The sequence below is a fragment of the Bufo bufo genome, chromosome 2, assembly GCF_905171765.1.
Source record: "Bufo bufo chromosome 2, aBufBuf1.1, whole genome shotgun sequence".
In the NCBI taxonomy this organism is placed as follows: Eukaryota; Metazoa; Chordata; class Amphibia; order Anura; family Bufonidae; genus Bufo; species Bufo bufo.
Genome location: NC_053390.1, coordinates 283,042,576 through 283,068,778, shown reverse-complemented (window position 1 = coordinate 283,068,778; position 26,203 = coordinate 283,042,576). Strand labels below are relative to the sequence as shown.

At 43.6% G+C, this 26,203-nt stretch overlaps 1 protein-coding gene across 4 annotated transcripts in view; it reads right to left on the bottom strand.

The window, feature by feature from the left end:
- Window positions 1-26,203, bottom strand: part of SDSL (serine dehydratase like) — a 101,474-nt gene that overhangs the window by 74,861 nt on the left and 410 nt on the right. The gene's annotated exons all lie outside the window — the stretch shown is intronic.

Here is a 26,203-nt window from a genome sequence, read left to right as displayed (position 1 = left end):
AAGAACCTCCCAAGCAGCTATTTTCTAAAGTTTATTGCAGTTATGAAAGAGACAGCAGTGTCATTGCTGTGCTCTGTGCTTTGTTGTATTACATTAGACAGTTAACTTATATATATAATTCAGATAGTTAGGGGGAGATAGTCAGTGTAGGTTAGATTGATCTATAGTGTAGCTGATAGGTTCCAGTGCAGAATGTTAGGTAGTGAGATAGATTCTGCTGTCCATACATACATGCTACAGACATAGTGCTGTGATGTCACAAGTTGCACGTATTGCAAAAAAATATGTGCATCATTAATTGCAAAAAATTTGCAAGCGCAAATATATTGGAGCACTCTATCTGCATATAAAGCTATTCTAATGTTCTGCCGTGCCAACCATTTTCTCCAGTCTCAGAAAACTTATACCAGCTTGAAAAATGTAGCATAAGTGACCTGAGACTGTATTTCGCTCGCACTACGCAAATATTACATTGCCGGTTCTCGCAATCAAGAATATAATCTCAAATTTGCGAATATATGACGAATATTCTACAAAATATTGGCGAAATATCGCGAATTTGAATATTGCCCCTGCCGCTCATCACTATTGCTGAGCATGTAATCTAAGATGCAGTGAGTTTGGGTCAGATGATACACGGTTAGTCGAGAAAATGTGGGCATCATACCTACCACATTTCATAGACCACAAATGGTGTGAAAGCGGCCTTAGTCATCTTGCCTTACTTACTATGCAGTCATGGCCACAAGTGTTGGCACCCCTGAAATTTTTCCAGAAAATCAAGTATTTCTCCCAGAAAATTATTGCAATTACACGTTTTGTTATGCATATGTTTATTTCCTTTCTGTGTATTGGAACAACACAAAAAAACGGAGAAAAAAAACTCAAAATGATATAATTTAAAGCAAAACTCCAAACATAGGCCAGACAAATTTACTGGCAACCTCAACTTAATATTTGGTTGCACACCCTTTGGAAGAAATAACTGAAATCAATTGCTTTCTATAAACAACTTTCTTACACCTCTCAACTGGAATTTTGGACCACTCTTCTTTTGCAAACTTCTCCAGGTCTCTCATATTTGAAGGATGCCTTCTCCCAACAGCAATTTTAAGATCTCTCCACAGGTGTTCAATTGGATTTAAATCCAGACTCATTGCTGTCCATTTCAGAACCCTCCGGTGCTTTGTTCCCATCCATTTCTGGGTGCTTCTTGAAGTATGTTTGGGTTCATTGTCCTGCTGGAAGACCCATGACCTAGGACGCAAACCCAGCTTTCCAACACTGGGCCCTACATTGCGACCCAAAATCCTTTGGTAATCCTCAGATTTCATGATGCCTTGCACACAGTCAAGGCTCCCAGTGCCAGAGGCAGCAAAACAACCCCAAAACATCAATAAACCTCTACCATATTTCACTGTAGGTACTGTGTTCTTTTGTTTGTAGGCCTTATTCCTTTTTTAGTAAACAGCAGAATAATGTGCGTTACCAAAAAGCTTGGTCTTGGTCTCACCTGTCCACAAGACGTTATCCCAGAAGGATTTAGGCTCAGTCACCTACATTTTGACAAACTGCAGTCTAGCTTTTTTATGTCTCAGTGTCAGCAGTGGAGTCCTCCTGGGTCTCCTGCCATAGCGTTTCATTCCATTCAAATGTCGACGGATAGTTTACGCTGACACTGATGCACCCTGAGCCTGCAGGACAGCTTGAATTTCTTTGGAACTTGATTGGGACTGCTTATCCACCATCCGGACTACCCTGCGTTGCAACCTTTCATCAATTTTTATCTTCCATCGATGTCCAGAGAGATAAGCTACAGTGCCATCGGTTGTAAACTTCTTTATTTATGTTCCGCACGATGGACAAAGGAACATCAAGATCTCTGGAGATGGACTTGTAACCTTGAGATTGTTGATATTTTTTCATAATTTTGGTTCTCTTCTCCTCTTTCTGTTCTCTATACTTAGTGTGGCACACATAGACACACAATGCAAATATTCAGTCACCTTTTCCCTTTTTATCTGGTTTCAGGTGTGATTTTTATATTGTCCACACATGTTACTTGCCACAGGTAAGTTTGAACGAGCATCACTGTAACAGTACAGCCTGGATCGGAGCGGCTCCCTGTGACGATACGCTGACTTGCGCTCCAGCGTGGAACGCACCGGCCGTCTGCGATGATACGCTGGCTTGCGTTCCAGCGTGGAACGCAGCGACCGCCTGTGTTGTTACGCTGGCTTGCGCTCCAGCGTGGAACGCAGTGGCCGCTGGGCTGTCCTGTGACTTCGCCCACTTACCGTCCAGCCCTTAAATAGAAGACAGGTGCTAAGCAGGGTGTTCCACTAATGGAGTGCGCACCCTGCTAGCTCCATTGCATCTGAGGACTCTGTCCACATATCCAGACCTGGATGCCTAACAACGTCGTGAAGGACTGCCTACCTTCTTGCCACTGGCTTCCCTACTGCTGGCTTCCTAGCCAGGACCAACTAACCGCAAGTATATGCCTGTTACCTGCTCTGATTAATGTCCTGGAACTCAGAGTGGGGTGGAACCTGCTGCATGCTATATACTAAACTCTGGACATGCTATGCTAGCTCTGAACCTGCTGCATGCTATATACTAAAATCTGGACATGCTATACTAGCTCTGAACCTGCTGCATGCTATATACTAAACTCTGGACATGCTATACTAGCTCTGAACCTGCTGCATGCTATATACTAAACTCTGGACATGCTATGCTAGCTCTGAACCTACTGCATACTATATACTAAACTGTGGACATGCTATACTAAACCTACTGCATACTATATACTAAACTGTGGACATGCTATACTAACTTTGAACCTACTGCATACTATATACTAAACTGTCGACATGCTATATACTAACCCTGAACCTATGGCATACTATATACTAAACTGAGGACATGCTATATACTAACCCTGAACCTATGGCATACTATATACTAAACTGAGGGCATACTAGATGCTAACTCTGAACTGTGCACAAGCTTATACTAACTTGTGACTCCTGTAATACTGGGAGACCTTCCTTTCCATCAGTAAAACTAGTTAGATGGATAGCGGTAAATGATTTTGTTACCCCAAACTCTCCGCCCAAGACTGAGAGAGACGCCTGGGGTACATACTGAGTAACCGCGAATCCCACAGCCAAACACGAGGGCGGTGGGATAATAGTGGATGTCCATTGCTTCCGCAGTTGAGATCCTAACTGATCAACTAGGTGCGTTACATATTAGTGGAACCTACATGGATCCAGCGGAGGTTGCAGGTCACCTCGTCACCCTCACTAAGTGGGTGAAGACCCTCAATGTGACTGTACAACATCTCCAGCTAGAAAACCAGGCACTACGGCAACTTGTCACTCAGGGGCCAGGACACCCTCGTGATGGACCTGAACCCAAGGTCAGCCCACCTGAGATATTCTCGGGTGACCGAAGGCAGTTCAGGGATTTCCTGAACGCGTGCAAACTAATGTTTGAGCTGCAGCGCCAGACTTACCCAACTGACAGAACAAAAGTACTTACCATGATCTCATACCTCAGGGGGGAGCCCAGAGCATGGGCCAATACTTATTTAGAAAAAGAAGACCCAGTCCTGGAATCCTTCCCTCTGTTCCTTGAAAAAATGGCCCTTCTCTACGAGGACCATAGTAAACAGCTGACCGCTGAGACCGCTATACGCAGCCTTAAACAAGGGAGACGACCTGTAGAGGATTTTATTGCGGAATACACTCGCTGGGCCCGAGAGACTGAATGGAATGACCTCACCCTTAGGAATCAGTTTCGCCTAGGTCTTTCCGAGGCCCTGAAGGACGAATTAGCCCGAGGAGAATTACCACTTACACTTAATGCCTTGATGCAGAAGGCCACCACCATTGACAGACGGCTGAGGGAACGCAGAGCCGAGAGAGTCTCAGGCTTCACACCCAACCCAAGACCGTCCAGCCAGGGTCCTGCTGTAGAGATGATGGAGATTGGGGCGATCCGAGGTCCTCTGACCGAGAGAGAGAAAGCCAGGAGACGTAACCTCAACCTCTGTTTATACTGTGTGTCTGCTGACCATACCGTTGATGGATGCCCCGCGATACGTAAGAAGTGCGATGGTAAGAGCGGCACGTCTTGTACCTTAGGCAGTACAAAAAATAGTACTGGTGGTTACATATACACGTCTCTCACCTTACAGTGGGACCAAAACCGGATTATCGTTGAAGCCATAGTGGACACGGGAGCTTCGGGGAATTTTATCGATATGCATCTGGTTGAGCGAAATAAAATTCCACACATGAGAAAAAACGTTCCGATATCCGTGAGTTTCATTGACGGTACCACTTCTAGTCCTATCCACAATCAGACTCAACCCCTCATGGTGACATGTGAAAATAACCACACAGAATTCCTATCCCTTGATATCATACACTCTCCATTGTTTCCCGTGATTCTTGGGTTGCCATGGTTGCAAATACACCAGCCAACCCTCCTATGGAAACAGGGGAGAGTTCAGTTTACGTCACCTTATTGTATGGAGACCTGCTTTCCTCACAAATCTCTCATGCACGTGGGAGTGAACCAGGTCCCCAGCCAATACGCAGACTTTGCTGAGGTATTCAGCGCAAAGAAGGCGGAATCTCTTCTGCCCCATAGATCTTACGATTGCCCCATAGACTTGCTGCCGGGTAGTGAGATACCCACGGGTAGAATTTATCCATTGGCACAACCAGAACTTGTTCACCTCAAACAGTACCTAGAAGAGAACTTACGAAAAGGTTTTATTCAGCCTTCAACCTCCCCGGCAGCAGCAGGGATGCTCTTCGTGAGAAACAAAGACTCAAGCCTAAGGCCCATCATAGATTACAGAGCCTTGAACAAAGTAACAATCAAAAATCGGTACCCCCTGCCGCTAATATCCGAACTCATAGAAAGATTACAAACAGCAACAATCTACACCAAGCTGGATTTGAGAGGCGCATACAACTTAATTAGGATCAGAAAAGGTGATGAATGGAAGACAGCTTTCCGCACTCGGTATGGACTCTTCGAGTATACAGTGATGCCCTTCGGGTTGTGCAACGCCCCTGCCACATTCCAAAATTTTATTAACGACATCTTTAGGGATCTACTGGACGTATGTGTAATCATCTATCTTGATGATATACTAGTGTATTCCGATAACTTACACGATCACAGGAAACATGTCCGTTGGGTTCTCGCACGGTTAAGTGTTCATCGCTTATACGTCAAACAGAAAAAATGTGTATTCGAGACTACCTCTCTTCCCTTCCTCGGATACATAATTTCACCCAAAGGTATCCAGATGGATCCCTCAAAAATCACTTGCATCCAAAATTGGCCAATTCCGGATTCCAGGAAAGCTCTTCAACGGTTCCTGGGGTTCTCAAACTTCTATAGGAAATTTATTAAAGATTTTTCCGCTACCACTAAACCACTAACCCGCTTAACTAGTGTCAACACGGAGTTCGTTTGGTCCAAGGACGCCCAATCAGCGTTTGAGTTATTAAAGAACAGGTTCACTACGGCACCGATACTGACTCTCCCAAATCCGAACCATCACTACGTGCTGGAAGTAGACGCATCCCAGGCAGCCATAGGAGCTGTTCTGTCCCAGCGAAGCTCTTTTTCAACTCCGTTACATCCTATCGGGTTCTACTCCCGGACGCTAAATACCGCCGAATTCAATTACCCCATAGGCGAAAAGGAACTCCTCGCCATAAAGTGCTCCCTGGAAAATTGGAGGCATTTACTTGAAGGATCAATACACCCCATCACAATTTATACGGATCACCGTAATCTACAATACCTGAAAACCAATAAAACACTATCAGGCCGTCAAGTACGGTGGAGTTTTTTTTTTCGACAGGTTTAACTTCCAAATTACATACCGACCAGGCTCAAAAAATGGGAAGGCCGACGCCTTGTCACGACTGGCTGAAATTCGCACCTCAGACACGGCTCCCACATGGATCATTCCACCGAAGAAACTCGTCCTTGCCACCATAACGTTGGAAACCCAGCTCAAGGATGCTCTAATTAATGACCATGCTAATACCCCCCCTGGTCTTTCGCAGAACCAACAGGGTCTCCTTTACAAGGACAGCCAACTGTACATACCACCCTCCCTCACCAATCAGGTGATCAAACTTTGCCATGATTTACCCCTCGCGGGACATCCCGGCATTGCTAAAACCACAACCCTGATACGCAGGAACTTCTGGTGGCCAAAGATGACCAAACAAATTGAGGAATACGTTTCCACGTGCGAGACCTGTGCCTCATGTAAAACTGACAGGAACCGACCTTATGGTCTCCTAATGAGTCTTCCCATCGCCAACAGACACTGGGAATGGGTCTCGATGGATTTCATAGTTGAACTTCCCCTTTCCAGAGGAAACAACACCATCATGGTGGTAGTGGATTTGCTGACTAAGATGGCACACTTCGTGCCCCTCAAGAAGTTACCCTCCTCCAAGGAAACGGCCGTGGTATTCCTGTCTAATATTATTAAGTTACATGGAAGTCCTAGCTAGGTCATATCAGACAGGGGTTCGCAATTCGTATCCAAATTCTGGAGAGCACTTTGTTCCAGACTTCAAATCGACCACAGAATGTCTACCGCCTATCACCCCCAAACTAATGAGCAAACTGAAAGGGTGAATCAGTGTCTGGAACAGTTTCTCAGATGTCACTGCTCATTTCTCCAGGATGACTGGGAGGGCCTACTTCCTCTCGCTGAATTCGCCTATAATAATTCTACGAATTCCTCCACATTACATACTCCATTCTTTGCTAATTACGGATTTCACCCTAGGTCTCTTCCTCAAACCAGCCTTCCCACAAACGTTCCAGCCACAGACGATTATCTGACCACTTTGCAAACTACCCTTAAGACGCTAAAAGACAACCTTCAACGGGCAAAGGAAAGACAGAAGTGTTACTACGACCGTCGTAGGAGAGAAAGTCCTCCCTACCAGGTCGGGGACTCGGTTTGGTTATCAACAAAAAACCTTCGGTTGGGGGTACCTTCCAAGAAATTGGGAAGACAATTCCTGGGTCCTTTTCCGATAGAAAGGATTATTAACCCCAACACGGTGAGACTCACCCTTCCTCCTCGATTACAGGTACATCCCACATTCCACGTGTCACTACTGAAGCCGTTTAGAGCTAGGCCGTTCCCATCAAGTGATCCTCGACCCTTGCCTCCGATAGAGGTCCAAGGAGAAGAAGAATTTGAAGTTGAGCAGCTCATTGATTCCAGAAGAAGACGGGGGAAGATCCAGTATCTCGTTAGATGGAAGGGGTATGGTCCCCAGGATGACTCTTGGGAAGATGTGCAAAACGTTCATGCTCCCAGACTCCAAAGGTTGTTCCATAGAAGATTTCCCAACCGACCCTCTCCTAGTGGGGTACCCCGGAGGGGTCCCTTGAGGGGGGGGGGTACTGTAACAGTACAGCCTGGATCGCAGCGGCTCCCTGTGACGATACGCTGACTTGCGCTCCAGCGTGGAACGCACCGGCCGTCTGCGATGATACGCTGGCTTGCGTTCCAGCGTGGAACGCAGCGACCGCCTGTGTTGTTACGCTGGCTTGCGCTCCAGCGTGGAACGCAGTGGCCGCTGGGCTGTCCTGTGACTCCGCCCACTTACCGTCCAGCCCTTAAATAGAAGACAGGTGCTAAGCAGGGTGTTCCACTAATGGAGTGCGCACCCTGCTAGCTCCATTGTATCTGAGGACTCTGTCCACATATCCAGACCTGGATGCCTAACAACGTCGTGAAGGACTGCCTACCTTCTTGCCACTGGCTTCCCTACTGCTGGCTTCCTAGCCAGGACCAACTAACCGCAAGTATATGCCTGTTACCTGCTCTGATTAATGTCCTGGAACTCAGAGTGGGGTGGAACCTGCTGCATGCTATATACTAAACTCTGGACATGCTATGCTAGCTCTGAACCTGCTGCATGCTATATACTAAAATCTGGACATGCTATACTAGCTCTGAACCTGCTGCATGCTATATACTAAACTCTGGACATGCTATGCTAGCTCTGAACCTACTGCATACTATATACTAAACTGTGGACATGCTATACTAAACCTACTGCATACTATATACTAAACTGTGGACATGCTATACTAACTTTGAACCTACTGCATACTATATACTAAACTGTCGACATGCTATATACTAACCCTGAACCTATGGCATACTATATACTAAACTGAGGACATGCTATATACTAACCCTGAACCTATGGCATACTATATACTAAACTGAGGACATGCTATATACTAACCCTGAACCTATGGCATACTATATACTAAACTGAGGGCATACTAGATGCTAACTCTGAACTGTGCACAAGCTTATACTAACTTGTGACTCCTGTAATACTGGGAGACCTTCCTTTCCATCAGTAAAACTAGTTAGATGGATAGCGGTAAATGATTTTGTTACCCCAAACTCTCCGCCCAAGACTGAGAGAGACGCCTGGGGTACATACTGAGTAACCGCGAATCCCACAGCCAAACACGAGGGCGGTGGGATAATAGTGGATGTCCATTGCTTCCGCAGTTGAGATCCTAACTGATCAACTAGGTGCGTTACAATCACATGCTTGAGACAAAGTTGTTTACCCACAATTTTGAAAAGGTGGCAACAACTTTGTTCAGCCCATTTTTGTAGTTTTGAGTGAAAATATGTTGTTTGCCTTTTTTCAGTTTTTTTTTTTTTTTTGTGTTGTTCTAATACACACAAGGGAAATAAACATGTGTATAACAAAACATGGGAGAAATACTTCATTTTCTGAAAAAAAAATTCAGGGGTACCAACACTTGCAGCCTTGACTGGTAAGCTGCCTGTCCAGTTTGCGACCACTAGATGGCAGCATTGTAGTTGTAGTTTATGAACAAACCTGAATTCATCTAATTCAATTTGGTAAACATACTGCTGAAATAATCATGGAGTAGTAATAACAATCAATACTAATAACCATAGTAATCAAAGTAAAATCAGTTAATTTCCACCCCTTATTTGGTATGCTAACTAGATGTAAACTTAAATTTGCATAGGACCATTACTGTAAATGCACTGAACAGCGGTGATCATACAAAAGAAAAAGTTATGCATATTACGAATACTATGTATACTAGTGCCAGGATCTACAACATATGCTAGGTGGGGAAAAGCGCATTTGTAGAAATATAAAGACCTTGTCAGCTATTAACCCCTTAAGGACCCTGCCATATTTCACCTTAAGGAATAGGCAATTTTTTGCAAATCTGACGTGTCATTTTATGTAGTGATAACTTTAAAAAGCTTTCACTTATCCAGGCCATTCTGAGATTGTTTTCTTGTCACATATTGTACTTCATGACAGTGGTAAAATTGAGTAAAAAAAATACAAAATTTACCAAAAATTTGGAAAAATTAGCAAATTTCCAAAGTTCAATTTCTCTACTTTTATAATAGATAGTAATACCTCCAAAAATAGTTATTACTTTACATTCCCCATATGTCTACTTCATGTTTGGATCATTTTTTGAATGTCATTTTATTTTTTGGGGACGTTAGAAGGCTTAGAAGTTTATCTTGAAATTTTGAAATGTTTCAGAAAAGGATCAGTTCAGGTCTGAAGTCACTTTGATAATAGATACATAATAGAAACCACCCAAAAATGACCCCACTTTAGAAACTACACCCCTTAAGGTATTTAAAAAAAAATAATTTACTTTATTTTGGGAAAAGGACGCTTTATTTTAATTTTTTTACTTTAAACTTTAAAAAAATTTTAGAAAACTTTATTGTTTAAACTTTTTTTTACTCTTTATTTTTTGTCCAACTCTGGGACTTCAACTTTACAATGCATCACAATGCTTCTTTATTGTGATGCATTGGCTGTAAGTGTATTACAAACTGTAGTACACTTACAGCCTGTTTGCCTATGAGATCCAGGGGGCTGGATCTCACAGGCTCTCCCAGAAGGCAGACACTATGCCTAAGGAAGGCATCTGACTGCCTTCCCTGCCATCGAGTCCCCGTCACTGCAGCGTGGGGACCCGATGGAAACTCCGATCCCCGTAAGGACATCGCACGTGTCACGGTCAGCACTGACCGCAGCACATCAAGGGTTAATGCGCCGGCATCGGTGATTTCACCGATGCCGGCACATGCAGCAGGGGTCTGGCTATCAGTGACTCCCGGACCCCTGCAGCGGATCGAGTGGGCGCATCTCCTGCACCCGCCCGATCACAGCTCCGTACATGTACGGTGCTGGTCCTTAAGTCACGGACATCTGCGCCGTGCATAGCGCAGGTACTTAAGGGGTCAAAGAGGTTTTTCATCTAGTATATATCAATCTCTATATGAATGAAAATATACTCAACTTTCTAATATTTCACATTTCAATTTGTCACCATTTTCAAGATGTGTTTGCCATCAGTGTGAACAACCTACTTTATCTGAAGAGGCAGCAAACCTGTACGTAGCTAGTCCTGCTGTCAGCAATCAATGGGATCTCAACTCTCAGATCATTACCAAAAGTTTTTTGACAAGACAGTTAGTTAAGGTTATTTTTATTCTTTAGTATCAGACACAGTTTAGTTGTTTTTCGAACATGTCTATTGAAAGGCTTGATTTTATGAAGTATTGGCCCAATAAAAAAGTATTACCCTAAAAAAAAATTTTTTAATTGCATTCCTTATTGTCTACCTTAATAGTTGATATATTACATGCCCAATGTGTGCAATATTTTCTTTGTTTTTTTTACTTTTTAAATTTTTATTTACTACTTATACTATACTACCTTGTAGTACGTTTTATAACTGTAATAAAATATAATTTATAAAAAAACATCAATGACAATAAGAACACTCTGCCCTTATAAGGGTCATCCATAACTCGCAGAGATCGGTTAGTCTCTGGATCCTGAGGCCTAAGTAGAAGGAGCACATGCATTTGCCTCTTCATTCACTAGACTAGTGATCCCCCTCTAGACAGGAAGTCGGACCAGCCCACTCCTTTCAAGAAGAACAGGGTGGTTAAAGGGCATCTGTCAACAGATTTTCATCCTTTTAAACTGGCTGACCTACTGTATGTGCGCTTAGCAGCTGAAGGCATCTGTGTTGGCCCCATGTTCATATGTGCCCACATTGCTGAGAAAAATGATGTTTTAATATATGCAAATGTAAACGTCATTACACCAGATGGCGCAGCAGTTGCAGAGATAGCAGAGCTTTTAGGTGTAACAGCACCGTCTCATTGCCTCCAGAAAAAACAAACAACACCGTGCTGCTGCCTGCCAGCAATACAATTGAATTCAGGAGGGCACCTGAGGCTGCTGGCCACGTGCATAAGTGCCTGATGCTCCTACATTAATTAATACTGAAAGCATCAGATCTTTATGTACCTTACTGGCTGACAAGAGGAGGGCTTGGGCAGCCTTCTGGGCAGCGGCCCAGTGGGAACTTTCCCTGTCGGGTCTATAGCCAGTCCGCCCATAATTACAAAGCAAACATTTGCAGATACCCCACTAACCTTGAGTAATGCATAGACCCTCTGAAATGGAAGGATCAGTATTCAGTCCAGACGCTGCCTGCTGTAACAAAAGACCACATCCAGACAGAAACATTGCCGTCCAATGTGAGGAAATAATCTTATGACAACCTGTATCATGTCAGCTCGACTAGTACAGGGATAACATTTCACAACTTAATAAAACTATTTAACGCCAGAGATGCATTTGTTCTTGTGCTTTGCCATGTAATTGCAGAAGAAAGCTGAGCTTAAAGGGGTTCTCTGGGAATTAAGAAAATGAAAATACTTAAATATTAATTTAATATAAATACAGTATATTTTCAAATACCTTTCATTATTTATACTGGATTGTTTTGTCTGGGGAGCAATCATCAGGGGAAACAAAATGGCCGCTGTCCCATTAGTTCACACAAAACCTGTCCTGATCACACATGAGGACAAGTTACTTTACAACACTGAGGTAAAGAGCTGCCTCATCCTCATCCACCTCCCTACTTGTCAGGGATTATAATCCTGAATACAGATGATAAGAACTTTAGCTGAATCTCTGGGGAGTTTAGTTCATGAGGAGACATGAAGTACAGAGAGGATGGACAAGGCAGGCTGTGGTAATGGAGACTGTTAACAAGTGCTGCTGCTCATTAGCCACACCTCACCCTCCTCACATGTCTCCTCATCATCTCCATTCCCATAGAGATTCACCTGTATTCAGGATCATGATTCCTGACGAGCAGAGAGGAGGATTGTTTATGCAATTGTCTGTATTATGTATGTATACCCCTTGTCCTATGTACAGTGCTATGGAATGAATAGCGCTTTAATAATAATAATAATAATAATTAACATAGTTTCTCAGCACCATAAATAGTATACAGGCCCCTATGTTGCATGCTTACACAAAGCATTAGTAAACATTTTGATCAAAAAGCATAAGCCCATTCACCACGACAAGGTTGCCTCCTTGAGTGGGAACCTACTCTAAATTTGGTGCGGCACTGCGTGGCGACCACCGGCGCCACAGCACCGCACCAGCAGACGGCGGGACTCAGCAGCCAAACAGCACCTCTGCTGCTTGGCAATGCCACCCTGGCACTGGGCCCCACCAACACAATATCACAGCAACAATGGCCGCCACACAGTACCGCACCTTGTGAACAGTTGTCAAAGCTCACCTTATCACATGCTTTCATGAGAGCTGGTAGGTATTTGTGAACCGTTATGCAGTCTCCAGCGAATTAAAATCACCTTGGTCGAATTGGAGGCGTGCTATTACCAGGGTGCAAAAAAGGCTCATTGTAGTGAAGTAACTTCTCCAGCTGTGTGATTAGGACAGGTTCTGTGTGTACTGATAGGACAGCGGCCATTTTGTTTCTCCTAATCATTGCTCCCTAGACAAAACAAGTCAGTCTAAGGCTACTTTCACACTTGCGGCAGAGAGATCCGGCAAGCAGTTCCGTCGCCGGAACTGCCTGCCGGATCAGGCAAAATGTATGCTAACTGATGGCATTAGTAAGACTGATCAGGATCCTGATCAGTCTTAAAAATGCCTGATCAGTCGAAAAAATGCATTGAAATGCCAGATCCGTCTTTCCGGTGTCATCCGGCAAAAACGGATCCGGCATTTATTTTTTCACCTTTTTTTCAGTCTGCGCATGCGCATACCGGAAGGACGGATCCGGCAATCCGGTATTCTGAATGCCGGATCCGGCACTAATACATTCCTATGGGAAGAAATGCCTGATCCGGCATTCAGGCAAGTCTTCAGTTTTTTTAGCCGGAGATAAAACCGTAGCATGCTGCGGTTTTCTCTTTTGCCTGATCAGTCAAAACGACTGAACTGAAGACATCCTGATGCAAACTGAACGGATTACTCTCCATTCAGAATGCATGAGGACATACCTGATCAGTTCTTTTCCGGTATAGAGCCCCTGTGACGGAACTCTATGCCGGAAAAGAACAACGCAAGTGTGAAAGTAGCCTAAGTAATGAAAGATATTTGTGAATATATTTATTATAAAATAATATTTAAGTATTTTCATTTTTTTAATTCCTGGAGAACCACTTTAAGAAATAAGAACAGGAATTCTACATGCACAACTATTTCCGGATATATATCTATAGTACACATGAATGGAAATCTTCTATTGAGATCTGCAGATATTTGTCTGAACATCACACAGAATACATACAGTAGGCGCTGCTCATCACTTCCTGCATAAACTGCCTTGTTAAGAGATCTGTGATATGGACCTAGCACACCCGTTGAACTCTATGGGTCCAAGAAAACCACGGCCGCGATTATTACTCCCAGCATTTGCTTGGCGGTGAACATCGTTTCTGGCTAGCAAATCATACTTTTTGGCCCATTCTATATATTCCCCTGATGAGAGGACTGTTTCTGCCTCAGAAACGTGCATGTTTGGATCTTTTCAGGGCTAAATAGGGAATGCAATTCCAGGGTTAGGTTCCGGACGGGGGCCCAATTATTGGGACACCCCGTGGCTAGACCAACAGGACTATTGTAGGGTCCCGAGGGTCGTCTAGGGATAGAAAGGAACATCTTCCTGTGATCCCTCCACATCGTACTGACTCTCTGCTGTCAAAGTCGACCACCCTAACCAGAAACATCGGAACGGAGGTGTCTGGAGAACCCACCATCTGTAGGGTAGGACACTGGGTTTCAATGGTGCCGCCGTGCACCTTATGATATGGGTGTAATTGTGCATGTTTGTTGCGCGGTTTCTTCTAACACCTAATGGTTGTATGTTTTCTGTTGTATGTCGTTGTGCATTATGTATACACTGCTAAATGCTCTTGTCTGCATTATTGCCTGAATTGTGCACATAGGGTGTCAGTATACACTGATTGCTGCTGTCTTGATCCTGTGCACCTTAATACCAGCTCTTGTTACCTTCCAGTGTCCGACACTGAATGTGTAAGTGTGGACACAGCTGTTACTGTTTCCAAAAGAGTCCCTTTGATTGTGGGGCAGTGGAAAACTGTATTGTGTTTTCAACTTTTAGTTATTTTGAGGGCTATATCTCATATATTTTATATTATATCAAAAGTAAAAGTTAAGTCTTAAATAATCCAGATCACTGTTCACTACTTCATATAACTCATGCGAGTGATCATTTATGAACATAATTTTTTCTGATTTGTCCAAGAAAACCATTGAAAGCACACCGATGGCAATGGAAGTCCTCTTTTCAGCTCATGGAAAACGGATGACATGGAAGGCAAAAAACGCCCCCCCCCCCCCCCTTATTTTTTACAGGCATAAAACAGATACAACTATATAGAACTATATGTATATAGATGGCTCACCATGAAGCCTATTACATTTGACTAGTTTATGTCGAGTGCACTAACTTTACCCCTTGCACCTTTTGGCGTATATATGTGGGATATAAATAAGAACGTGGGCTCTCCAGACATAAACAGTACCTTAGAGAAAAGGTTAAAATAAACTTAACACATCCCCATACATAAAACAATACTAATAAGAACAGCGATATTACCAATAGGGATGAGCGAATCGACTTCGGATGCTTCATCCGAAGTCTATTCGCATAAAACTTTGTTTCAATACTGTACGGAGTATTAGAATGTGTTGGCTCCAATGAGCTGAAGTTTATTACTTCGCTGGTCTCGCGAGACTTTGGGTAATAACTTCGTAAATAAATTTCTACTGTAAAAAACCTTGGTACCGAATTTGGAAAACCCCTTTAAGTGATCGACTCAAGTGAGTGGTGGTTAGTGCCCTAATACACTGCACGATTTTCGGCCAATTATCGGAAATACGAACACTGATTTCTCACAGTACTCACTACAACTACATTAACATTCCATTAACCTCCCTGGCGGTCTGATTATGTCAGTAATTTTGTACCCAAAGCGGTACATTGTTTTGCATGGAAATTAGTTGTTTTATATTGTAGGCCTGTAATTCTTAGGAATTACTCACTTAAATCTGTCTAAACAAAAGTCTAGTAGACATTCCAGGTATGATAAAGTTTAAAACACAAAATCATAAATTATAATACAATAAGCAATTTAAAAAAAGTTATATAATTTTATTCAATAATGTAATCAAATAAAAAACACTGCAATTTGTCAAGCGGCGGGCTGGGACGGGGGGCAGGGAGGCAATTGCTCCCCAGGCAGCCCTAAAGCATGTTAAAAACGGCCACTGGGCCATCTTTAACGAATAATTTATATTATTTTTTTTAATTCCTCAGGGCCGCACCGCCGATCACCACAGGCGGCGCGGCGCGGCCCTGGTTCTAGTTACTGGCGGCAGTAGGGGGGGGGCAGTAGGAGATGAGCGCTTCCATAGTGGAAGCGCTCATCTCCATAGTCATCTGTATCGCTGTCCCCAGGACAGCGATACAGATGCCTGTGCTGCGGCGGGGCAGGGGAGGGAGAGGCGTCTCCCTTCCCTGTTCTTCTGATAGGCCGCAGACACTAATGCCTGCGGCCTATCAGAGGTCAGCTCAGGCGGCGCGATGACGTCATTATCATCGCGCCGCCTGAGCCGGGAAGCACACAGCAGGGACACAGGCCGGAAGAGGCCTGCATCGCATCACAGCTGATGGAGGCAAGTTAGTGTTTTGTTTTTATTCTTTGTGGGGGAAGCTGGCACTATGGGGGCATCTGGCATTTCCTACAGCCCCATTTTTTTGGGGGTGGCACTCTGGGGGCATTTATTTCTTGCCCATTTTGGGGGGCAATATGGGGGCATTTCTTACTGGCAAATTATGGGGGGGCACCATGGGGGAGAGGAGCACTATGGGGCATCTGGGGGCTCTAAAGGGGCTTTTTTTTTATTGGCACACTATGGAGACACTATAGGGGAGAGCGGCACTATGGGGCATATTTTGGCACTATATGGGCATTATGGGGAATTGGGGGCTCTAAAGGGGCCTTTTTTTATTGGCACATTATAGGGGGCACTATGGCATCTGGTGGTACTAAGGGGGCATTTTTTACTGGCACATTATGGGAGGCACTATAGGGGAGAGCGGTACTATGGGGCATTATTTGGAGGCACTATGGGGGAGTGGAGCACTATTAGGGCATCTGGTGGCACTAAGAAGGGGTATTTTTTACAGGCACATTATGGGGAGAGGAGCACTATAGGAGCATCTGCTGGGGGCACTAAGAAGGGGCATTTTTTTACTGGCATATTATGGGGGACACTATGGGGAAGGGGGAGAGGAGCACTATGAGGGCATGTACTGGGGCACTATATAGGGGTATTTTATACTGGCATACATTATGGGGACATTAGCTCAACTGCGGGCACTAAGCGGGGGTATTGCATGTACTGTCATATTATAGGGAGAATTATTACTACTAGGGGGTATTATGGGGAGCTTTACTACTACTGGGGGGCTATGAGGAACATGATTACTAGGGCACTATAGGGGCATTATTACTACTAAGTGTGCTCTGGCAGAGAATTATTTCTATTGGTGGTATTTTGGGGAGCACTGTTACTTTGTGGGGCACCCTGGCATAGTATCAGCTTAGCACAATTATTTTTGGGGGACATTATCTTTATACTATTAGTGTCTGGACGCAGTTATTTTTTAGAGCACTGTGTGCCAATAATTGTTGAAGGGGGCACTATCTGTGTGGTAGTAGTATTTCCAGGGGGACTGTTTCTGTAGTATAGTATTGGGGGTGGCAGGAAAGGGTGTTCAGAAGATGTGAAGATGATGGAAATGTGGGAAACTAATGTATGTTTGTCAATCTCTGCAGAGACGAGACATGGCTAAAAAATCATCATGGCGGTCTGGTCTGAATGGAGAAGATGAAGAAAGAGAACGTCTACAACAAAGGTGACATCACTGGATGTAAGAGGTATGTGACGCTATGTAGGAGAGGAGATGCTCCGGCTCCTCCCCCTGCCATTTTTCTGCAGTATAGTATTGGGGGTGGCAGGAAAGGGTGTTCAGAAGATGTGAAGATGATGGAAATGTGGGAAACTAATATCTGTTTGTCAATCTCTGCAGAGACGGGACATGGCTAAAAAATCATCATGGCGGTCTGGTCTGAATGGAGAAGATAAAGAAAGAGAACGTCTACAACAAAGGTGACATCACTGGATGTAAGAGGTATGTGGCGCTATGTAGGAGAGGAGATGCTCTGGCTCCTCCCCCTGCCATTTGCAGAAGGAGGATTCAGAGCTGGGTGAGGATTGCCAAAGGGGCAGCAGGCCACGGGTGGGTGGCAGATGGTGGGGGGAACCACAGGCCTTGAGCAGGATCTGGGGAGGGAGGAGAGCGGAGGAGCTTCCTGGCTGTAGCCTGCTGTTTATTGTATAATGTGAAGCAGGCAGTGCAGCCAGGACAGACCCTCCCCTCTCCGTATGATGTGTAGAGACAGGCCTCAACAATAGAATTTCAGCTGTACAGTGTTTGTTGGGAGTGGCCTATTACATGTAGGAGGGGCTTTTAAAAATGGGCGGTGCTAAAAATGTTGCGCGCCGCAATATGCACGCCGCGTTTTTCCATTCCTACAGGGCTTTTAGAAATGGCCAGGCAAAGCTACGCGTGCCGCATTTTTAGATATGAAGGGGGCTTTGAAAAATGGGCGGGCAAAAGAATTGGCGCAGCGCTCTACACGTGCCACATTGGGGGGCAGTAAATGCAATGTGTTCCTGCATAAAAGAAAATAAAAGTCTGCAAAATAAAAATGGGCCACTTGACTGGATTTGCACCCCAGGACTAAGGCTGCCAGCCCTCCCCTGGTGCAACATCACTAGTCCCTGTAATAATAGACACTGCATATTGGTCCAATAAACCTCCAGGGTGTGAAACATTTTGAAACATGGGACTGCACAAAGTCCGACGTCACAATCAGGACAATGGAACCTGGTTTCCTTTCGGATTCTCTTTCCATTATCATCTCGCTTTGAGCAACAAACCACGCACATCCTTGTAGGTACTGACTTTTTTTCGGTTGTTGGGATGTAGTCCATGAAGTTACGACCAGTCAGGCGTTCCGGGTTGACAACATCAACAGCACGACGTCCAGGTCTATTCACAGCCATTGATGGTGTTTGGTGGTTCACAAAGATCCGTTCAGCAACTTTCCAAATAATGTCAGAATGAACGAGAGGCTTGTCACTCTTTTCTCTGTGCAGAATGTAGGCATTCCACAAGCATTAATCAAGAAGATGCCTGAAGATCTTCTTGTAGTACTTCTTTTACTGTTTCTGCATTGCTGGGTAGAATGTAATTGCTTGGTCGGCTCTGTCGACACCTCCCATGGTTTTATTGTAGTCTATCACTACTTGTGGCTTCATGACTTCTTTCCCACCTTTCGTGTGTACCATAACAGTCGAGGTATTATGAACAGTACTCAATAGGCACACATCTTTTTTGTCATGCCAACGCAGTGCTATCATCTTGCCTTTCTGCCAGGACGGAAGATGTTGACATTCCACATAGTCGCTGTACTTTGGATTGAATTTTGTGCTTTTTCCAGTGTATATAACTGAATTCCAAATGTAGCCAGTTGACGATTCGCAGAGCATATAGGATTTTATGCCAAATCGTGCCCTCTTTGATGCAATGTACTGTATCCAGCTGAGCTGTCCCTTGTAGGCCATTAGACTTTCATCTATGCTGATGTCTCTTTCTGGCACATAGGTCTGTTGGAAATTCTTTACAATCATTTGATATATTTCCCAAATTCTCTTTAGTTTTGGTGCAGGATGAGAAGTTTCATCAAATTCTTCATTGTTTGCGAAGTGAAAAAATTTCATAATCAGGGAAAATCTGTACTCTGACATGACTGTGCCAAAAAATGGAGTTGGAAGTATTTTATTAGTGGTCCAATACCATTTCTGCAGGGGTTCTCCCACCACTCCCTGAAGTATTATTAGGCCCAGAAATTTCCAAATGTCATCCTTGGTCACTGGTTCCCACTTTCTGCTTCTTGAAAACTTGTGACACAGAGTAGCGGATTGTTGCTCTTTGTACCGGTTTGTCTCTGTAACAATTTTTTCAATTACCTCGGTCAGAAATAATTGTAGGTATGCAAAAGGGTTGTTGTGCTCAACGTCTACTTTGATACCAGATACTCCAGTAAACGGGAATCTTGGGGGCCCTGCCTGACCCGTACCACAGTCAATAGGGCACCAGGTTCGCATATCGCTGAGCTCAGGTGCAGATTCGTCACTGTCACTTGTCTGATCAGTGTCGGATGAGGAATTTCTCCATGAATCGCTATCGCTCAATTCAGCGAGTACTTCTAAGTCACTGTTGCTGTCATTTATCTGGTCTAAAACTGCTTTTGCAGTCAATTGACGCTTTTTTTATACCATGGCCGAAAGATTTCCAGACAGAAATGACAGTAAAAGGGCAGGCAGGGCACTGGAGAATGATCCCTAGGGACAAATCTGAGGTGATTTGGTTTGATACAGTGTAATCCTCACAGATTACACTGTATCACTGTTTGTGTGTGTACTATATGTCTATTTATTTATTTGAATTTCCCTCCCAGTTCTGCCTCATGTGCCGCCCGACTCGCAGGAAACAGGTAAAGGACTTTGTGGTTCAGATGTCAGAATGAATGGTCCGCACCCGTTCCGCAATTATGCGGAACGGGTGCGGACCCATTAATTTTCAATGGATGCGGACAGCACACAGTGTGCTGTCCGCATCTACATTTCCGGAGCGCGGATGCGAACTTCCGGTCCGCAGCTCTGCAAGAAAATAGCTGAGGACTACTCTATCTAAGTGCCGGCCGCATCTGTGTTTTGCGGTCCGAGTCTGGTTTGGTGTTACAACTTCTGGCAGTGAAAGTTAACCCCGAGCCACACTCGAGATTACCGCCAGGGGGATTAATTAATCACCTGCACGTTGAATATGGTGCCTGAGCTGCAGGCAGTGTGTTATAGCAGAAGAGGAGATAAGCAGGTTGATATATAGTTTTATGGGAACAGATTCAGTAAAACTTATAATTTATACGTGTCCGTATTCATTCTGGACTTTGAAGTCAAGGAAGCGGTCCTATCAGTGATTGACAGATATCCCTGTATACACAGTCAGAGGGCAGGCGGTCAATCACTGATAGGACCATCTGCTTGACTTCAAAGCCCAGAATGAGCAGAAATTTAATGAATAAAATACAAGTTATACTGAATCTTTTCCCATACAACTACCACACGTAGTCTTATATATGGTGGTAGCATGTATTCAGTTTGGCAATATTATTGTTCTTATTAGTTTGTTTTATATATGGGGGTGTATAAAATAGCTTTTAACTTTTTCTCTAAGGTACTCTTTATGTCTAGAGAGCCTACATTCTTATTTATATACAGTGCCTGGAAAAAGTATTTATACTCCTTGGACTTTTTCACATCCTTTCACGTTACACCCACAAACTTAAATATATTTTATTGGAATTTTATGTGTTAAACCAACGCAAAGTACCAAGTATTTATTTTGCCCTGTATTTAGCTTCATCCATTTTCCAATAATCTCTGAACAGCTTCCCTATCCCTGCTGAAGAAAATAATCCCCACAGCATGATGTTCCACCACCATGTTTTACGGTAGGGATGGTGTGTTCAGGGTGATGTACAGTGTTAGTTTTCCCACCACAAATAACATTTTGCATTTAGGCTAAAAAGTTTAACTTTGGTCTCATTTGACCACAGCACCTTCTTCCACACATTTGCTGTGTGCCCTACATGACATGTGGTAAACTGCAAACTTGACTTATGGCTTGCTTTCAAAAATGTCTTTCTTCTTGCCAGTCTTCCATAAAGGCCAGATTTGTGGAGTACACGACTAAAAAATAGTTGTCCTGTGGACAAATTCTCCCACCTGAGCTGTGGATCTCTGTGGCTCCTCCAGAGTGACCATGACTGCTTCTCTAATTAGTGCTTTCCTTGCCTGGTCTGTCAGTTTAGGTGGACGGCCATGTCTTGGTAGGTTTGCAGTTGTGCCATACACACAGTGCTCAGATAGATGTTCAGAGCTTGGGATATTTTTTATAACCAAACCCTGCTCCATAACTTTATCCCTGACCTGCCTGGTGTGTTCCTTTGTGTTTGTGATGCTGTTTGATCACTAATGTTCTCTAACAAACCTCTGAGGCCTTCACAGAACAGCTGTACTTATACTGAGAATAAATTACACACAGTTGGACTCTATTTACTAAATAGACTTCTGAAGGCAATTGGTCCCACTGTATTTTATTTAGGTGTATCAGAGTACAGGGGGCTGAATACAAATGCACACCACACTTTTCACATTTTTATTATTATTAAAAATATTGAAAACCATGTATAATTTTCTTTTCACGTCACACATACTTGCTACTTTGTGTTGGCCTATCACATAAAATCCCAATAAAATACATTTAAGTTTGTGGGTGTAACGTTAAAAAAAATGTGGAAAAGTTCAAGGGGGTATGCATTATTTTTTTAAGGCATTTTAACTGCCACAGAATGTAAAAAAGCCTAACAGATGTAATCATAATAGAACACGATAATAGGGAGAAATTCAATTTATCCAGAGCAGAGGGGAGGCTTCCATAAGAAGACATAAGGAAACAGTTTTAAATGAAATTGCCTAATATACCTGTGCATATTTTAGGGGGTTATGACTTTTGGACAGGAATAGACATGTTGACGACATTCAGAACCTTGTCAGCTAAGAACAGTATTTAAAGAGTCTTAGAATGTGTTTTCCTTAAGCAGATAATTGTGGCTGCTCTCGTTGGCAGGCCTGGGGCTTTGAGCAGGTTAGAGAACCTAAAGAGGATCTGTCAGATCTCCTGATAGGTCTGGTTTAGTAAATTCTTGCACACCCAATGAAATAACTATTCTGGAGTATCTTTTCTTATAACGCTGCGTTTTACTGTTCCTCTGTTATTCCTTCTTGAAAAGTATGAATACATTGAGAATTGGGGGGTATCATTTGGGGCCTGTCCCTGTACAAACAGACAGACATTGTCCAATCAGTGCTAACAAAGTTAAGGCCTCTTTCACATGAGTGATACGGGATATGTCAGAGTCCATTCAGTGAAAAACTGATGGTTTGGCACACAAGTTGAATCAGTTTTGCCTGTGATTGCATTCAGCGTTTCGTTTTTTTCCGTCCTGATTGTATCTGGTTTGCATCCATTTTTCACACGCATGAATAAAGACTGACACTCAGCATCTCGTAGCAACCATCAGTAAAAAACACATTACATCTGGATTCCTTCCATCTTTCACACAACCCCATTCATTTCCATTGGACCAGGGCCACGTGAAAAATGCACAATATAGAACATGCTTTTCCTGAACACAAACATAATCAGTGAAAAATGGAACACATCCGGACGGAAAACTCGCTCATGTGAAATTAGCCTTAGGGCTTGTTCACACGACCTTGTGCAGCCCGTGCTTGTGCTGTGGACCGCAAATTGAGGTCCGCAATGCACACGCACCGTGAATGGGTCCGCGATCCGTCAATTCCACAAAAAAGATAGAGCAAGTTCTATCTTTTTGCGGTGCGGAGGAACGGAACCCACGAAAGCACTCCGTAGTGCTTCTGTAGGGTTCCGTTCCGCACCGCACCTACGGATTTGCGGACCCATTCAAGTGAATGGGTCCGCATACCTAATGCGGAATGCACACGGCCAGTGCCCCGTATATTGCGGACCTGCCGTATGAGGGCTGCAATACGGCAACAGAGGGGCAATGGCCGGGTGAACAAGCCCTTAGGCTACATGCACACGACCGTATGTGTTTTGTGGTCCGCAAAAAAAAGTATGACATCCGTCTGCCATCCGTTTTTGTTTATTTTGCGGATCCATTGTAACAATGCCTAAAACGGACAAGAATAGGACATGTTCTATTTTTTTTCCGGGGCTACAGAATGGACATACTGATGCGGACAGCACCAGAAATGAATGGATCCGCATCCTATCCGCAAAAAAAACGGAACGGACATGGAAACAAACAACGTAGACTGTGCAGGGACACGTCCCTGTAACAAAGGGAATGATAACACCTAGTTGTCAGTTATTTCTAAATATTCAGGCAGAATAACAGAGGATCGGCACAACAGGTAAGTATGAGAAAAGATGCTCCAGAACTGCTATATCTAGTTCAGCCATGTGCTGTTTGCTCCTATACCTGTTGTAGAGTCATCAGTTGCCAATGTTCTGCTTCTACCATTCCACTGTAGTGATGGTACATGGCTAGTGCCGCAAGCCCTGGAGGAGCAGGAGTAGAGATTGGGAGTGGTAGTGGCTCTGGCTGCAATAATTATACAGTGGTAATCCTCACACTGATGCTTTATAGGGCCAGGGCATTGACCGGAGGGTGCACCCTTTCTTCTCTTGCAAACCCTGATGTTGGGGCCTTGGCATTATGAGTGTTGTACAGGTGCAAGGCAAGAGTGTGAATGAAGTGGCTGGAGAATGGTGCTCAAATCAGTAACCAGGCCAGTTGTAGAAAATGGGAGTTGTAGTACATCCAACGATATCCAGGCACCATTCCAAGGCAAGTCACAGTGCACTCTCTTCCCAATAGCTGTATATAGGCAAACAACAATGATGATGATAATCATAGGATTAGTAGTCATAGGATAGTCACTAATCATAGGATTAGTAATCCCTGAGCTCCCTCTAAACATTTTGCAAGCTTTCCAAGATGATAACGGGCATGCAAAATTCTAAATAATGTGGTAGGCATCTCAGACTACAAACCATCCACACACACAGCAAGAAAGTATGGTAGGTGCCAGGGACTACAAACCATCCACATGCAAAAAGTGGCACAATCAGCTCTGCAATTCCCAGACTGAGGGATGCCAATTATCAGTCATTAACTGTTAATCTTTCCACAAGCAGCAAAGTCTATAGCCATAGACAGCGAATACCTTGATAATACACACAGCCTTGTGAACTTGGACAGTCTATTAAAGGGGTATTCTGCCCACATTATCTGATAGGTGCGGGTCCCACTTCTGGGACCCGCACCTACACTGAGAACGGAGCGGGGAAGGTGGTGACCGGAGGACCCCGGGTTTCACCAGATTCGGCCACCACCAAGCTTTCCCCCCCAATAGTGCTGAATGGGAGCGCACTCTGCTTGCACGGTCACCGCTCCCATTCCTTTCTACAGGGTCAATGGAAATAGCCGAGCCAGCTCTTGGCTATTTTGGGCAGCCCCATAGAAAAGAATGAAGGGCAGTTGCACCCTCCACAACTTTTGGGCCTTTGTTCTCAGTGTAGGTGCAGGTCCCTATGAGACAATGGGGGCATATCCTAATGTGATACGAATGTATAAGAATGAGTGGAATAATGGTGATTGACACTCAAGTAAGTCATGAAACCTTAGTTAGCTATGCATATAAGTGGAAAAGTACTGAGGGTACTGGAGTTCAGGAAAACAAAGAAGATTCTCAGGCATTGTCACAAATCAGTAAAGCAAGTTATTGTGCACGAACACATGAAGTGTTCATAATAAGATTTTTCTCATAAGACTTTTCTTATAATAATACTTTTCTCATAATAATACTTTTTACATAATAAGACTTTTATCACAAGTTTATGAAATCATATTTGCTTATAAAATTAGGGGGGGGGGGGGTTCCACAGGAAATTTGGGATTCGTTGAAGACGCGGCAGACGTGCCTTGCGCTGTTCCCAGATTCTTACCCTTGCTGATTGTTGGAATACCCCAATCTGTGGGCAATGGGTGATGCTACAATATCTGGTGATGTATTGATGCTTTACTCTTACTTTACTCATGATAGTCAAGATAACTGTAGTTTTATAATTATGATAACTGTTATTGTCAACCATAATTTTATTATCATTAATCATAAATAAAGTAATTGTTTTTCTTTAACTCCCTTGAGGTCCTAGTCTGTGTGCTAGTGAGCGCTCAGTAGTCGTGTTAGCAACACTTTTATCAGGCAAAACACCTAATGATAAAGGTGAAACTCGAAAAATTAGAATATCGTGCAAAAGTCCATTTATTTCAGTAATGAAAATTAAAAGGAATTGCATTAATGCAGCTTAAAATTCGAATTGAGTAAAAAGGTTCAATATTCTAGGTTCAAAGTGTCACACTCCAGTCAGCTAATTAATCCATATCCCCTGAGCAAAGGGTGCCTCAAAATTGTGACTTTAGGGTTTTATAAGCTGTAAACCATAATCATCCAAATAATAAGACATAAAGGCTAGAAATATCTCGCTTTGCATGTAATGAGTCTATCTCATATGTTAGTTTCACCTTTTAAGTTGCATTAGTGAAATAAATGAACTTTGCACGATATTCTAATTTTTCAAGTTTCACCTGTATGTCCCCATTGTTTGAGAGTGGGAAACCCCTTTAATGTCTTCTTCAGCTTTCTCTTAGGGATTGTTCTCTTAACAGGAATGATGTTTCTCCTGGTCTCCTGGATCTGGACTAGCATCTGTCGTGAATGGCAAGCAGAGCTACATTGAAGCGGTTGATCTGGACAAGAAAGCCTCTCCTTTAGAGGGGAAAGCTAGCTTCCTCTGCTGAGTCAGGGCATAATTAACTAAACTGGGCCACCCACAGACAGTTTTTGTGAATACATACAAAGCATGAGCAGACTAAATAAATTCAAATCAAGAACAATTTGCA